The sequence below is a fragment of the Sarcophilus harrisii genome, chromosome 1 (genome assembly GCF_902635505.1).
Source record: "Sarcophilus harrisii chromosome 1, mSarHar1.11, whole genome shotgun sequence".
Taxonomy (NCBI): Eukaryota; Metazoa; Chordata; class Mammalia; order Dasyuromorphia; family Dasyuridae; genus Sarcophilus; species Sarcophilus harrisii.
In genome coordinates, this window is record NC_045426.1 from 157,850,903 (window position 1) to 157,865,443 (window position 14,541).

The 14,541-nt window shown below is 35.0% G+C and overlaps 1 protein-coding gene across 8 annotated transcripts in view; it reads left to right on the forward strand.

The window, feature by feature from the left end:
• MAST4 (microtubule associated serine/threonine kinase family member 4) overlaps nucleotides 1-14,541 on the forward strand; it is a 786,570-nt gene that overhangs the window by 656,744 nt on the left and 115,285 nt on the right. The gene's annotated exons all lie outside the window — the stretch shown is intronic.

Genomic DNA, 14,541 nt, shown 5'->3' on the forward strand with positions numbered 1-14,541 from the left:
GAGTGAATGACTAATGGGTAGAAATCAGGAAGTACAATGGCGTGTATTAAAAATTGAAAAGGTAGCTTATGTTGCTACCTTGGGACTTACTCAGTCTGGATCATCCTTGGGTGAAATGTGAAAAGCAGTGGCTTAGAATGAATTTTTATCAGTTCTACAAATATTAAATTCATACTAAGTACAAAGCCTCAAGCTAAGCATTTAGAATACAAAGACAAAGGTAAATAAGACTTCTTGCTCCCAAAGATTTTGCTTTCTATTGGGGGGAGGGGTACAATGAAGAAACAGATAAAGGGATGAATGATAATTTGAGAAAGGAGAACATCAATAAGTAGGACCTGGAGAAGTTTTATTGGAAAGCCTAGTTTCCCTTAATGAAGGCACCTAAATGAAAAACTGTATAGCTTCCCATAGGCAGAGATCAGAAGCAGTATATTCTCATCATGGGGAACAGTCTGGGCAAAGGTAGGAGGATTTGTAATCAGTACTTGATTTTGATTCAGAGATTCAAGATCCCACTTTTTACTTTTTATCTTGAGATTAAGAATATCTGATTCAAGTATCATTGATATATTCCCTAGTTCCTCTCCATGTAATGCTTTGTACTGAGGAAGTTTTCTTTCAGCACTTCTGTCATATTCTGGGTGGGGTCATTGTTTTGACAGTGAACAAGCTCATGAGTACCTTGAATTATCTTAAATATTTCTTAAATGTTTGCCAATCTGCTTCACATTCTCTCCAAAACATCAATGGTTAGTTAAGTGTTTAAGGAGTTTTAGGAAGAAAAAGTCAAGTCTCTTCATGAATAACTAAGTACCAAAAATAGCTACTTTACCAAGTTTGTGGGGGAGTTTTTTTCTCTCTCCAAATATTTCCTATGTGAGTAAAATTTAATGTGTGACCTGAGGTTGGTGAAATCTTTTTTACCTGTAAATACCAGTTTCATATTGAAGATAGTTTTCGATAGTAAACATGTATGAGTCTTGGTAATCAGCTAATTAAACTATCCTGTCTATATACATTATTTGTCTCAATGAGATAAAGTAAAACTAGACAACGTTTCTCATCTAATAACTGTCTTTTTCTCCCAAAGACCTTAGAGTGCATAACTAAAATTCTATAGTTTTGATATAGCATTGACTAGACTATGAGTGGCTATCACATGAGTCTTTCTTGAAAATGTTAAATAGTAATAGCAGTTATACTATATACCTTCATAACAAGGATTTAAGTTCAGATCCTGACTTTACTTACTATCTGTACAGTGCCTGGCACATAGCCCTTGATATGTGTTTATTGACTGATTTATTGAGCTGGTACAAATCACATAGTGTCTGACTCTCAGTTTCTCAAATGTAAAATTGAGATTAGACTAGATCAGGGCTTCTTAAGCTTTTCCCACTAGCCATCCTACTGTTTAAGAAATATTTTTGAAACCCTAGGTATAAAGATATATAAAAGAAATATACAAATCAAACATTTCTTGATGATAATCATAATTTCATGTTCCTCACATTGTTATGTGATCCCATATGAGGTCATAATCCACAGTTTCAGAAGCTTTGGACTAGATGACATCAAAACTCTTCTGTTTCTGAATATTTGATACACTGATTCTCTGACATGACTGTGAGGTTGATCCTAGATAAAGATTGCTTTTTCTTTTTTTAAATTAGAAGATCACAGGAACCAAGAGAAGTTAATTTATATATTCAGAGCATTATTGTAAATAAGTCATTAACCTACAATCCAAATCTAACTTTCTACTTTCCTCTTAAAGGCCATCTTTTCCCTATAATGATACCAAATTCTTATTTCATAGGGAACTCAGATGTGATCATGCTATTATTATCTCCAAACAATAGGTTGACCATGATGTAATCCAATTTAGTAAACTCAATTTTGGAAAAAAAAAAAAAGCCATGTTATTTCTAGAATAATGAATGAGAGCCTCTAGTTTTTGCTTTGTTTTTTTTTCCTTGTCATTAGGTAAATAATTTAACCACATAGTTAGTCCTCTCTTTATTGGATAGTTTAGCAGGTCTTGGATGTTTGAAGCTATATGGCATAATAGAGTGAACAATGAGTTTGAAGTCAGGAGAAACTTGAGCTCACTCACCACCTCCAGTAGGGAAATCTTGGTCAGTATGACCTTGGATAGGTCATTTAATCTCTCTGAAAATTTGTTGTGCTATGTGTAAAATAAAGATAATTCCTGCCATCCCCATCTTCCTGGAGTATTTTGAGGATCAGATGAGAAAATGTATGTAAGCTTTAAAGTCCTCCCTAAGCACTATTTTTCTTACTAGGGGATTTCATTTTGACCTCAGAACATTTTGTACTTTCTGAGGGGCCACATAGTACATCAGCATGTCTATACTGTAACTAAATTGTACTCTCCATATGTTTCATAATCATTGTGTTTCATAACACATACTCATATATATTTCATAAGTATTTGCTCAGAATTAAGGATAAACCTCAATTTTCCCATTCTCGATGTCATCCACAGTTTTTGTTTTTTTTTTACTTTCTAAAAGTTCTTTATATCTATAATGGGTGCATTCAGTATATGTACTATGAAATAATGCATATGCTATATAATAGGGGTATACCCTTGTTCAAGGCTGTTAAAACCTCATTATCAGAGTTTATACTCTGTTTCTGTATCCCTGTATACTTCTTAACAGTGGAAGAAATGTCAAGGAAATGTCACCTTCTGGGAAAAAAAAATCAGCATGAACTACATGACATTAGCTCATTGATGAGAATAGGATATCTCTCTTATCCAACCAAGGAAAGAGACTGACCAGGAATTCTTCTCCATATCTCACTGATGAGCTTGTCACTGGAGATAATTATTTTGATTATTTCTGCTGTATAGAAAGTTGCAGCTTACTCAACTATATTAAATATGTTCAGAGTAATGTTGTGATAATGAATTAGGAGGGGGGGAATTCACTTACATGAAAATTTATCACACAACCTCCAAATAGAGTCCCATATAAGGAGGATATTTATTATAGCACTAGTATCATAGGAGCAATGGTTAGCTTCCCAGATTCTATTCTACCTAAGACAATTTAACCCTTGTTCTAATGCCATGCTTCATAATTGTCTGTTTTTACTTCAAAATTCTGGCACATCTCCCCCTTTTTATCTAAGAAAAAGAATCAGCAGATTCCTGTTTAAATAGTTGGTGCCTTTGCTGTATTGTTACATCACCAATTGGGAATGTACACTAATAGTACCAGAGTCGACTCCATGTTTTCTTCAACATTTATTAAGCCTTTGTTCTGTGTAAGGTACTGTGCTAGGTCCTGGAGATACAAAGAACTAAAAAGTCCTTGAACTTAAGGAACTTACTCATCAAGAGAATTCTTCACCTACAGGAATAAGTAGGTGGGAATTGTGTATAAAGGAGTTTTAGTACTAAGCAATTGGAACTCGGAGTGAGAATGGATTGAACTGGCGACCTCTTTTAAGGAGCACAACTTGGAAAGATAAAAGGCAGAAGAGAGGGGGGAGTACATTCTAGACATCAAGAAACATCTATGCAAAAACACATGTGGAGCATGGAATGTCATGGGCTGCAAATACCAACTAGCTGGGTTAGTGAGAATAGACTATGTAAAAGAAATCGGCAGTGTGATTTAGGATTGGAAAAACTGGAGGCATCCCAATACTAGAGGACTTTGGGAGCCACTGAAGGTTTTGAGAAGGGGAATAAGTATTGTGATCAGATCAGGGAATATCAATTTGATGTCTATGGGGAAGATGAATTGAAGAAGAGAAAAACTAGAAGTAGGAAGAGGAAATTAGGAGGCTTTTGCTGTTATTGAGATAAATGGTAATGAGGAAGAATAAATAGACAGAAATGAATATGAAAGGTGATGGTCAGATCTTTAAGACTTGGTAATCAATTAGATAAGATTGTGAAAGAAAGACAAGAGTCAAAGGTCTTTCCATAGTTTTGAACCTTGGTGATCAGTAGAAGGCTGATGTCAAGAGAAAATAGCAAATTTGGGAGAATGGGTGGCTTAGGAAAAAAAACAATAATTTACAACTAAAGTTTTCATACTATGAAAGCTTGTGTGTGCTGTCTACTTACTACACTGCTATAGAGTTAGGTCTTTTAGAAAACAAAATGTTTGCATATTATGTCTTCAATACTAGTGGAGTGTTGAATTAATATTTCTTACCTCTTCCATCTGAATAGTTTTTGTTACATTTTTTCCTTTTCCTCTCCCCAGCTTTGTTACATTTCCTATACATCTGTAAACTCTTAAAATGCTTAACTGTCTTTTTTGTTTAATGAGTTGTCTTTGTCATTCTTCTTTGTGTGATAATTAACTTTCTGTTATCATTATTAAAGTATTTTTCTCTTTCTTTCCTTCACTCTGGCCTTCTTTCCTCCTTCTTTCCTTTCTCCCACTGTCCTTCCCTTCTCTCTTTCTCTTTTCCCCCCTTCTTTTCTTGCTTCCTATATCTTTCTTCCTTTCCTCTTCCCTTCTTTCCTGTCTTTTTTCATCATTCCTTCCTTATTTCCCTCCTTCCTTACATCACTTTTCCCCCTTTCCTTCCCTTGTTTTTTTCCCTCCTTTTCTCTCTTGCTCCCAACCTCCTCTCCTTCCTTCCTAACTTCTTTTCAAAGTTCTTCACTTGACTCCCAGTTCTTAACTTTGTTATCTTTGTGATGTTCATCTTTGAACAATTCACTTCTTTTCTCTGGGCCTATTCACCCATTTTGTAAATTGAAAAGATTAGATTAAATGAGCTCTAAGGCCTCCTCCTGGACCTAATCCAAGGATCCTGTAAAACCCATATTCAATTCTACTGGTGATCTTCACTGGGATTATGAGACTTCAGAAATAAATCTTTTTTGAGCCATAGATTTACTAATGTTTCTAATGAGACTGAAGAGTGTGTGACATGGGAAATGTGGCACTTACTATATGGTAAAAATATTAATAGGCAAACCTTGAAGTGACCAGACTAAAGAAAATTAGATTTTTGTAGATTTTTTATATCTACAATTAGCAAATACAAATAATCCTTGCCCACAAATGAAAGATAAATTTACTTTGAGCTTTTACTAAGTCTAATCATACTGATTTTCTTATATTAGAAATCTAGTTTTGCCCTGCTTGTATCACCACACAAATATTGTGGACCAATGATATATTTGTCTTAAGTACTTTTGGGCCATCAGCCCTAATCTGTAAGTCTAAAAAAAACCCCTAAAACCTATACCTATTCACTTTGTTCTTTTCATTATCAATCCGGAGACCTCTCAGAATTCCACTTCAGAAGTTTTTCTTCTAAGGATTGTTTTTTTTTTTTTAATAGCTTTTTATTTACAAGATAGATGCATGGGTAATTTTACAGCATCGACAGTTGCCAAACCTTTTGTTCCAATTTTTCCCCTCCTTCCCCCCAATGTCAGGTTGACCAATACATGCTAAGTATGTTAAAGTATAAATTAAATACAATATAAGCATACATTGTCCTAACAGTTATTTTGCTGTACAAAAAGAATTGGAGTTTGAAATAGTGTACAATTGCCTGTGAAGGAAACAAAAATGCAGGCAGACAAAGATATAGGGATTGGGAATTCAATGTAGTGGTTCATAGTCATCTCCCAGAGTTCTTTCTCTGGGTGTAGCTGGTTCAATTCATTACTGCTTTATTGGAGCTGATTTGGTTCATCTCATTGCTGGAGATGGCCACGTCCATCAGAATTGATCATCATCTAGTATTGTTGTTGAAGTATATAATGATCTCCTGGTCCTGCTCATTTCACTCAGCATCAGTTCATGTAAGTCTCGCCAATCCTCTTTGTATTTATCCTGTTGGTCATTTCTTACAGAACAATAATATTCCATAACATTCATATACCACAATTTACTCAACCATTCTCGAGTTAATGGGCATCCATTCATTTTCCAGTTTCTAGCCACTACAAACAGGGCTGCCACAAACATTTTGGCACATATAGGTCCCTTTCCCTTCTTTAGTATTTCTTTAGGGTATAAGCCCAGTAGAAACACTGCTGAATCAAAAGGTATGTACAATTTGATAACTTTTTGAGCATAGTTCCAAATTGTTCTCCAGAATGGCTGGATGTATTCACAATTTCACTAACGATGTATTCGTGTCTCTGTTTTCCTACATCCCCTCCAACATTCTGCATTATCTTTCCCTGTCATTCTAACCAGTCTGACAGGTGTGTAGTGGTATCTCAGAGTTGTCTTAATTTGCATTTTTCTGATTAATAATGACTTGGAGCATCTTTTCAAATGGCTAGAAATAGTTTCAATTTCTTTGACTGAGAATTGTCTGTTCATATCCTTTGACCATTTATCACTTGGAGAATGGCTTGATTTCTTAGAAATTAGAGTCAATTCTCTATATATTTTGGAAATGAGGCCTTTATCAGAACCTTTGGCTGTAAAAAAATGTTTTCCCAGTTTATTGCTTCCCTTCTAATATTGTCTCAATTAGTTTTGTTTATACAAAAACTTTTCAATTTGATATAATCAAAATTTTCTGTTTTGTGATCAATAATGATCTCTAGTTCTTCTTTGGCCATAAATTCTTTCCTCTTCCACAGGTCTGAGAGGTAAACTATCCTATGCTTTTCCAATTTATTTATAATCTCATTTTTTATGCCTAGGTCATGAACCCATTTTGACCTTATCTTTGTGTACGGTGTTAAGTGTGGGTTAATGCCTAGTTTCTGCCATACTAATTTCCAATTTTCCCAGCAATTTTTGTCAAATAGTGAGTTCTTATCCCAAAAACTGGGGTCTTTGGGTTTGTCAAACACTAGATTATTAAAGTTATTGGCTGTTTTGTCCTTTGAACCTAACCTATTCCATTGATCAACTAGTCTATTTCTTAGCCAATACCAAATGGTTTTGGTAACCACTGCTTTATAATATAATTTTAGATATGGTACACTAGGCCACCTTCATTTGATTTTTTTTTCATTAATTCCCTTGAAATTCTTGCCCTTTTGTTTTTCCACATGAATTTTGTTATTATTTTTTCTAGGTCATTAAAATAGTTTTTTGGGAGTCTGATTAGTCTAGCGCTAAATAAATAGATTAGTTTAGGTAGTATTGTCATCTTTATTATATTTGCTCGCCCTATCCAAGAGCATTTAATATTTTTCCAGTTGATTAGATCAGACTTAATTTGTGTGGAAAGTGTTTTGTAGTTTTGCTCATAAAGTTTCTGATTTTCCCTTTGCAGATAGATTCCTAAATATTTTATACTATCACTAGTTACTTTAAATGGAATTTCTCTTTGTAACTCTGTTGGATTTTGTTAGTGATATATAAGAATGCTGATGACTTTAAGGATTGTTTTTTTCTGACCAAATCTCTTTTCTTTTTATTTTGTAATCACAAAAGGGATTTCAGCCACTATGTAGTCTAATGATTCTCAAACTATATTGTCTGTAAACTTTAAAAAAATATTTTTATGACTGTATTTCAGTATACTTGGCTTCCTTTGTAATCTTTTTTTAAATTTAAAAATATAATCTGAGAAGAAGGATCATAGGCTTGATTAACTTTTAGAGGGGATCATGAAACAAAAAAAGGCTAAGTAAGACTCCTAATCTAATCCAACTTGTACCTAAAAGGAATCCCTGCTCTAACTTACTCAATAAGTAGCTACCCATCCTATACTTAAATAACCCCAGTGGACAGTAGTTCACCACCTCTTAAGCAACCCATCTCACTTTTAGACAGCTTGGATTGTTAGGAAATTTAGCCTGATATCAGGTTATAATTTTTTCTGTCTCACATTCCACCCATGACTTCTAGTTCTATCCTCCAGGATTAATAGAACAAATCTAATTCCTACTTCACTTGACCTTCTTCAAAAATTTGAAGATCGCTCTCATGTTGCCCTTTTGAACCCTTTTTTTCTCTACCTAAACTTTCCCATTAAGAGCCATTGAAGCTGAATTAAACTCTCCAAAGAGGGCAGCTATGGAAAACTTCAGACAGTACCACACCAACCTTGGTATTGACTAGAATTCAGCCTTCTGTACAAGCTATCTTCCCCAGAGCCTTTAGACAGGTTTTTTTTTCCTTTTCTTCCTTCCTTCCTTGCTTCCTTTCTTGGGAAGAATCTTCTATTAATCTTTTAGGATGGCATATACACATGGATTTCATTTTTCAGTGGTGGAGGCTATAATTCACTTACACACCTTTGTTTTGTTTCCCTTGTGACCAAGAGAAAATTTTAAGACAAAAGGAAGAAAAAATCCAACTTTTGTCTGGATAATCAAAATGAATAAAATTCTTAAGTCCATCAACTCCTTTCCCTTCCTTTCTACCATCAGTACCAGCCTAGCGTCTTAATTATAAAGTGATTAAACTTACTATAGGACCACAGGAATTATCCAGCCATAAAATCCTAGAAATATAGAATTGTTCTATCATTCACTCATCACACAACTAACATTTATTAAGCATCTAAGGTGTTTCAGGGAATATAAGAAAAGTCTAAGGTATTCCAGGGAATATAACCAAAGTCCAAAATAGTCCCTGCCCATCATGTAAAAACTATGTACAAACTATACATATAATAAGTTGGAAATAATCAACAGAGGGAAAGCACTGGCATTAAGGAGGATGAGGAAAGGATTCTTGCAGATGGTAGAATTTTAGCTGAGACTTGACAAAAGGTAGGAGGCAGAGGTGGATAGGTGATAAAAATCCAAGGAATCTGAAGATGGACAATCTTGCATGAGAGATAACAAAATAGACAGGGTCACTAGATCAAAGTATATATTGAAAGGAATAAGTTGTTAGAAGACTAGAATGATAGCCCAAGGTCTCTCACTGCATCCAGGGCCATCTCCAGTTGTCTTGATCTATATCTTGCCCCTGGACCCACATGGCTCTGGAGGAAAAAGTGAAGCTGGTGACTTTGTTCAGCCCTCGCTCCCTTCAGTCCTATTCACTTGCATGTCATAGCATCACTTCTCTGTTGTTATGGTGCTCTTTAAGAATGAAGGACAAACAACATAAATGATTAGCGGAGCTGGGTTATGAAGGACTTTAAAAGACAAACATTTGCCTTTTGAAGGATTTTGCATGTAATTCTGGGGGGTTATAGAGCGCCACTGGAATTTATTGCATGGAGGAGCAATGGGTAACATGGTCAAACCTGTCACTTTGAGAAGATCAATTTGATAGCTGAATAAAGGATCATTAAGAGTGGGGAGACCAACTAGAAGACTGATACAATTTATCTGTCTCTATGTTCACAGAATTGTAGAAACTCACCTAAATTGATGCTTTATTTTACAAAAAAAAAAAGAAAAAAAGAAAAAGAAACAAGAAATTTAGATGCAATTTCCTGAGGTCACACAAAAATGAGAATGGCAAAGCCTAAAACAGGATTCAAGTCTTCTTGATTTATAATCCACTTTTTTGACTAGTAAATCACACTAATTAGGTGTTAGCATCAAGTTTAGCATTAAGATGCAGAAACTCCTAGAGCTGGGGACCACTCCATTGTCTAAAGAAGGAGAAACTAGCTCATATCAGAAGCAAAGTAGGTCACATTTCCTTTGTCAGTCAAACAGTAACCCAGTCTTAAAATAAAACAAACCAAAATAGTAGTGTTTTAATATATATCTATTTCTGTGTTTACTGCTATAATGTTTGGGTTCTCCCCAAACTAAATAGTAGGCCTTATAAATCCTGAGCTTAAATGCCAGGAACTTTAACAATATATAATTAGAGAATCATGAGATATGAAGTTATACATACATTCTGGTTCTCATATGAAGTTTAAATGGTTCAATTCTGGGAGAAAAAGATTTTATTAACATTCCTGCATTGGAGTTTTTGGCATATTTTTCTCCCTTTTGCTTTTTGAGGAAGCATAAATAGAGAAGCTTTCGAAATGATAAATCTATTTAGGTAATGGAAGAAGAAATGTTTTGTTTATGTATAATATAAATCCTTTGGGTTTGTATTAATCTTCTTTAGGGTTTTTAAGGAAGGAAGGAGCATGTTCGCTGTTAGCCTATATTGTAACTCCTAAAAATCAGAATTGTCACAGGAAATTCTGCTGATAATGATCTATATCTTGTTGATTGCTAAGTACCTGCAAAACTTTTTGTTTTAATGGCAGAGCAGTTTATGTAAAATTTCAGGAAGAATGAATCTGACTAGCATTGTGCAGACTCAAGTTGTATTAGAGGGAGCAGATGTTCCATACTTTCCCCATATAGGAGGAAAAAAGATGTAAAGTTGTGTCCTCCTTGTCTAGGTACTTGGATCTACATTGTAGTCAGAGTCTGAAGGAGCTTCCTCTTCTGACAAGCTGCTGCATGGATTATGGTCAACTGAAAATAGTTTTCATTCAGCATTTTGTACAGTCTCTCATAAATTCCTCCTATCAGATAAGAGACAAATTGGCCAAATAAAAGAGTATTGCATACTTAATTATTACATCTATTCCTTGTCTTTGCTCTGCTATGTAATCTAGTCATGTAACCTGTCTAAGCCTTGGCTTCCTCATCTATAAAATGGGTACAACAATATCCGCTTTTCTTATTTTATGTTGTGGTGGTTGTTCAGTTATTCATTTGTATCTAACTGTTTCATGGGATTATTGTAAAACCTGCCTAATTCAAAGTATGAGAACATGCCTTTGCAAACTATGAAAAGCTACCCACATACATGGAAATTGCAATGGGGAAACTCAGAGCCTAATCCCATCCTCAGTACCATGTGAAGGCATCTAAGGGCAGCAAACCTGGTGTCAGGATCCACTCTCAAACACTTCCTGGCTGTGTGATCATGGAGAAGTCACTTAATTCCATTTGCCTCAGTTTTCTCATTAGTCAAGTGAGCTAGAAAAGGAACTAGAGAACTCCTCTAGTCTATTTGCCAACCAAACCCCATATGGAGTCACAAAGTGTCAGACAAGCTAAAATAGTAACAGCTTTGTGTTGTGGAGAGAGCACTAGACCCAGACCAGTGCAATTCTGGTTCTGGCTAGCTATGTAACTGTAGGTATCTCACTTTACTTGCCTGTCCACTTGTCTGTAAAATGGGGATGAAAATAATACACTCTGCCCTTATAGGGTTGTCAAGGGAAAAGACTATAAATTTTAAACTGCTATATAAAAGTGACTCGCTGTACCATACTCCCCCCATTCCCCATCCCAGAGTCCCAGAATTTGAGTAAGGACCTGACAAATGCTGGAGATAAAAACTTAATTAATAAATTATCCCAGCCCCGATGAATTTACATTTTAATGGAGAATACAGTGCATATTGTGGGTAGAGAACTGGGGCTGAAATCAGTAAAACCTAAGTTCAAATCCCACTTCTTATTAGCTCTGAGTAAGTAACTTAAAAAAAAAAATCTGTTTGCCTAATTTCCTTAACTATAAAATGGGAATATTAATAGCATCTGTCCCTCAGGATTGTTGAGAGGATCAAATCAGAGCATATTTGTGCTTAGCACAGTGTCTGACACAAAAGTGCTACATAAATGCTTATTTTCTTCCCTTCCCCCCAATTTAAGGAAGCTGTGATCAAAGAAGCAGTTAAATGTATTTTGTCACAGGACAGATGGCAAAATTTGCAGCCTAGGTAGATCCTGGTATCCTGGTGAGTAGCTGGTGATTCATAATCAATTCCAGAGTAGACTTCTCAATCCAAATAGATTCCCTTTCTCAGGGTGGGAAAGCAGAAAGATCATGGTCTTTGATACAGGGATGGCACCAGCAGGGCAGAAGGCAATATACCCATACTGCTTAGGCCCTCCTGAATGGCTGGACAAAATTGAACTAAGGCCAGTTAGCTTTACACTTAAGAATGAATGATCGTTTATTAAGCTTTTACCATGTGCGGTGGATTATAATAAATGCTAGGGATGCAATTTTAGGATTTTAGAAGAATCCCCACTCTAGAGTGGCAAATATTCCTAGACTGAAAGCTTATGCACATATAGATGTAATTCAGCCAAGTGCAGGAAATCAAAGATTATGACAAGTTCCTAAAGTTGGGGGAAGGCACATTTCCCCCTAGGCTTCTATAATTTAATTGATAATTTAAGATTAATAAATCTAAGAGCTATGTCATTTTTCTCCTTTTCCTTTTCTTTTCTTCTTTTCATTTTTTTTTTAAACCAATTGAATTTCATCATTTCAGGAGAAATCGGGCTTTGTTCTCTTCACAATTCATTTCATTTGACAGTTTTGATTTTCCAGAGAACAAAGATCAAATGTCAATTCTTTCCCCTCTATGGACCCCCTAGCAGATGTCTGCCTCCTTTGCAATATAGAATACCTCTTGTTACAAGTGCTACCCATGCAGAGATGTCTGCCTTGACAATGGTTCCAAAGAGCTTTTTTTTTCTCTTTTCATCTCTATTTTTCTTAATGGTGACAAAGAATAGATGTTTGTTGCCTCTGATGACTTTTAGAGCCTTAGCTATCACCCTAAGGAGTTCATTTATGACTACCTAAGCACTCCTTTTCAGATTATTTTTAAAAATTTTTATTAGTAAGCTAAGATGTGAAATACCTAAGTTTAGAATACTGCTCTTTACATTTATCAAAAATGAGCAGTAACTTTTTGAAGTGTTGTTGCACCTAGAGGATATCATTTGCATATGGCTTCTACCCTTGCCATCTGCCAGAGCACCCAGCCTCCAGTTTGCAACTTAAATCAGTTTTATGTTTAGGGCCTTCCAATATTACTAAGAGTACTAAAGTTATACCCTTTTCCTATTCAGTCTTTACCATACCTCATGGTAATTAGTGAAGGAGTCTCACTGCTGCCTTCTAATTCCCATCTATTCCCTCTTTCCAGGATTTTTTAATAATATTATATTTTTCCAATTACATGTAAAGACATTCATTTTTGTAAGATTTTGTGTTCCAATTTTATTTTAATTCTCATCTGTTGAGAAAAGTGGGGGCTCTCCCTGAGTCAGAAATTGATTCAGATATGAAGGCTAAGGTATAATATCTTTATATAAGTATTTGGCAGAAAGCTAGAAGAAAATAAAGCATCTTTGTTATAAGGAATTATCAATAGCAGAAAAGATTTTTATAAAAATGATGATGTAAGCAGTTGAAAACTTGCTTTTTTAATACTTGTCCTGTAAAATCATTTTAGAATAAGAAACCTGAGTCCCAAAGTTTCCCTAACTTACCATAAAGTTTGCAGATTTGAGTTGCTGTGTCCTCAGATCCAGAATGTAACTAATAAACTTCTCATGGAGATACTGTCTTCTCTACTTTTATGCAGCTGCATAGCGAGAGGATTTCTAATGATAAGATTTTCAATCATACCTTTGTATTATTAATTACACTAAAATAGTTGCACATTTCTGATTTTTAAAAACAAAGCTATATTAATGATAATGATGATATACTAATAAGTTTACTTAGCATATTTCAAGGATGAGGAATATATAACCCAATAAGTCATTTTCCTTAGTCCTCTGGCATATTGATTCATTAACTGAACTTTTGGGTTAAAATATATGATAGAAATGGGTTTAATCAAAAATGGAACAACCACATAGGAAGATATACTTTAGAGCTGGAAGGAATCATTTATTTTTTTAATTATTATTATTATTTTTTTTAGCTTTTTATTTACAAGACATATGCATGGGTAATTTTTCAGCATTGACTCTTGCAAAACCTTCTGTTTCACCTTTTCCTCTTCTTCCCTCCACCCCCTCCCCTAGATGGCAGGTAGACCAATACATGTTAAATATGTTAAAGTATATGTTAAATCCAATATATGTATACATATTTTTACAGTTATCTTGCTGCACAAGAAAAATCGAATTTAGAAATAAGGTACAAATAACCTGAGAAGGAAGCTAGAGGACAAAAACAGAAGGAGTGAAATGCTATGTTGTGGTCCACACTCATTTCCCGTAGTTCTTTCACTGGGTGTAGCTGGTTCAGTTTATTACTGCTCCATTAGAACTGATTTGGTTCATCTCATTGCCGAAGATATCCATTTCCATCAGAATTGATCATCATATAGTATTGTTGTTGAAGTATATAATGATCTCCTAGTCCTGGTTCACGTAAGTCTCTCCAGGCCTTTCTGAAATCATCCTGCTGGTCATTTCTTATAGAACAATAATATTCCATAATATTCATATACCACAATTTATTCAGCCATTCTCCAATTGATGGGCATCCACTCAGTTTCCAGTTTCTGGCCACTACAAAAAAGGCTGTCACAAACATTTTTTGCACATATGGGTCCCTTTCCCTTCTTTAAGATCTCTTTGGGGTATAAGCCCAGTAGTAACACTGCTGGATCAAAGGGTTTGCACAGTTTGATAACTTTTTGAGCATAGTTCCAAATTAGAGCTCGAAGGAATCTTAGCAATTTGAGCCTGAAGTCAGGAATAATCAACTAATATATGAGTTGAAATAACAGTTTTAGCAAAGTTTCAGGATATGAAATAAACAAATGCACATAAATCATCAGACTTTCTATAAATTATCAACAAAGTCCA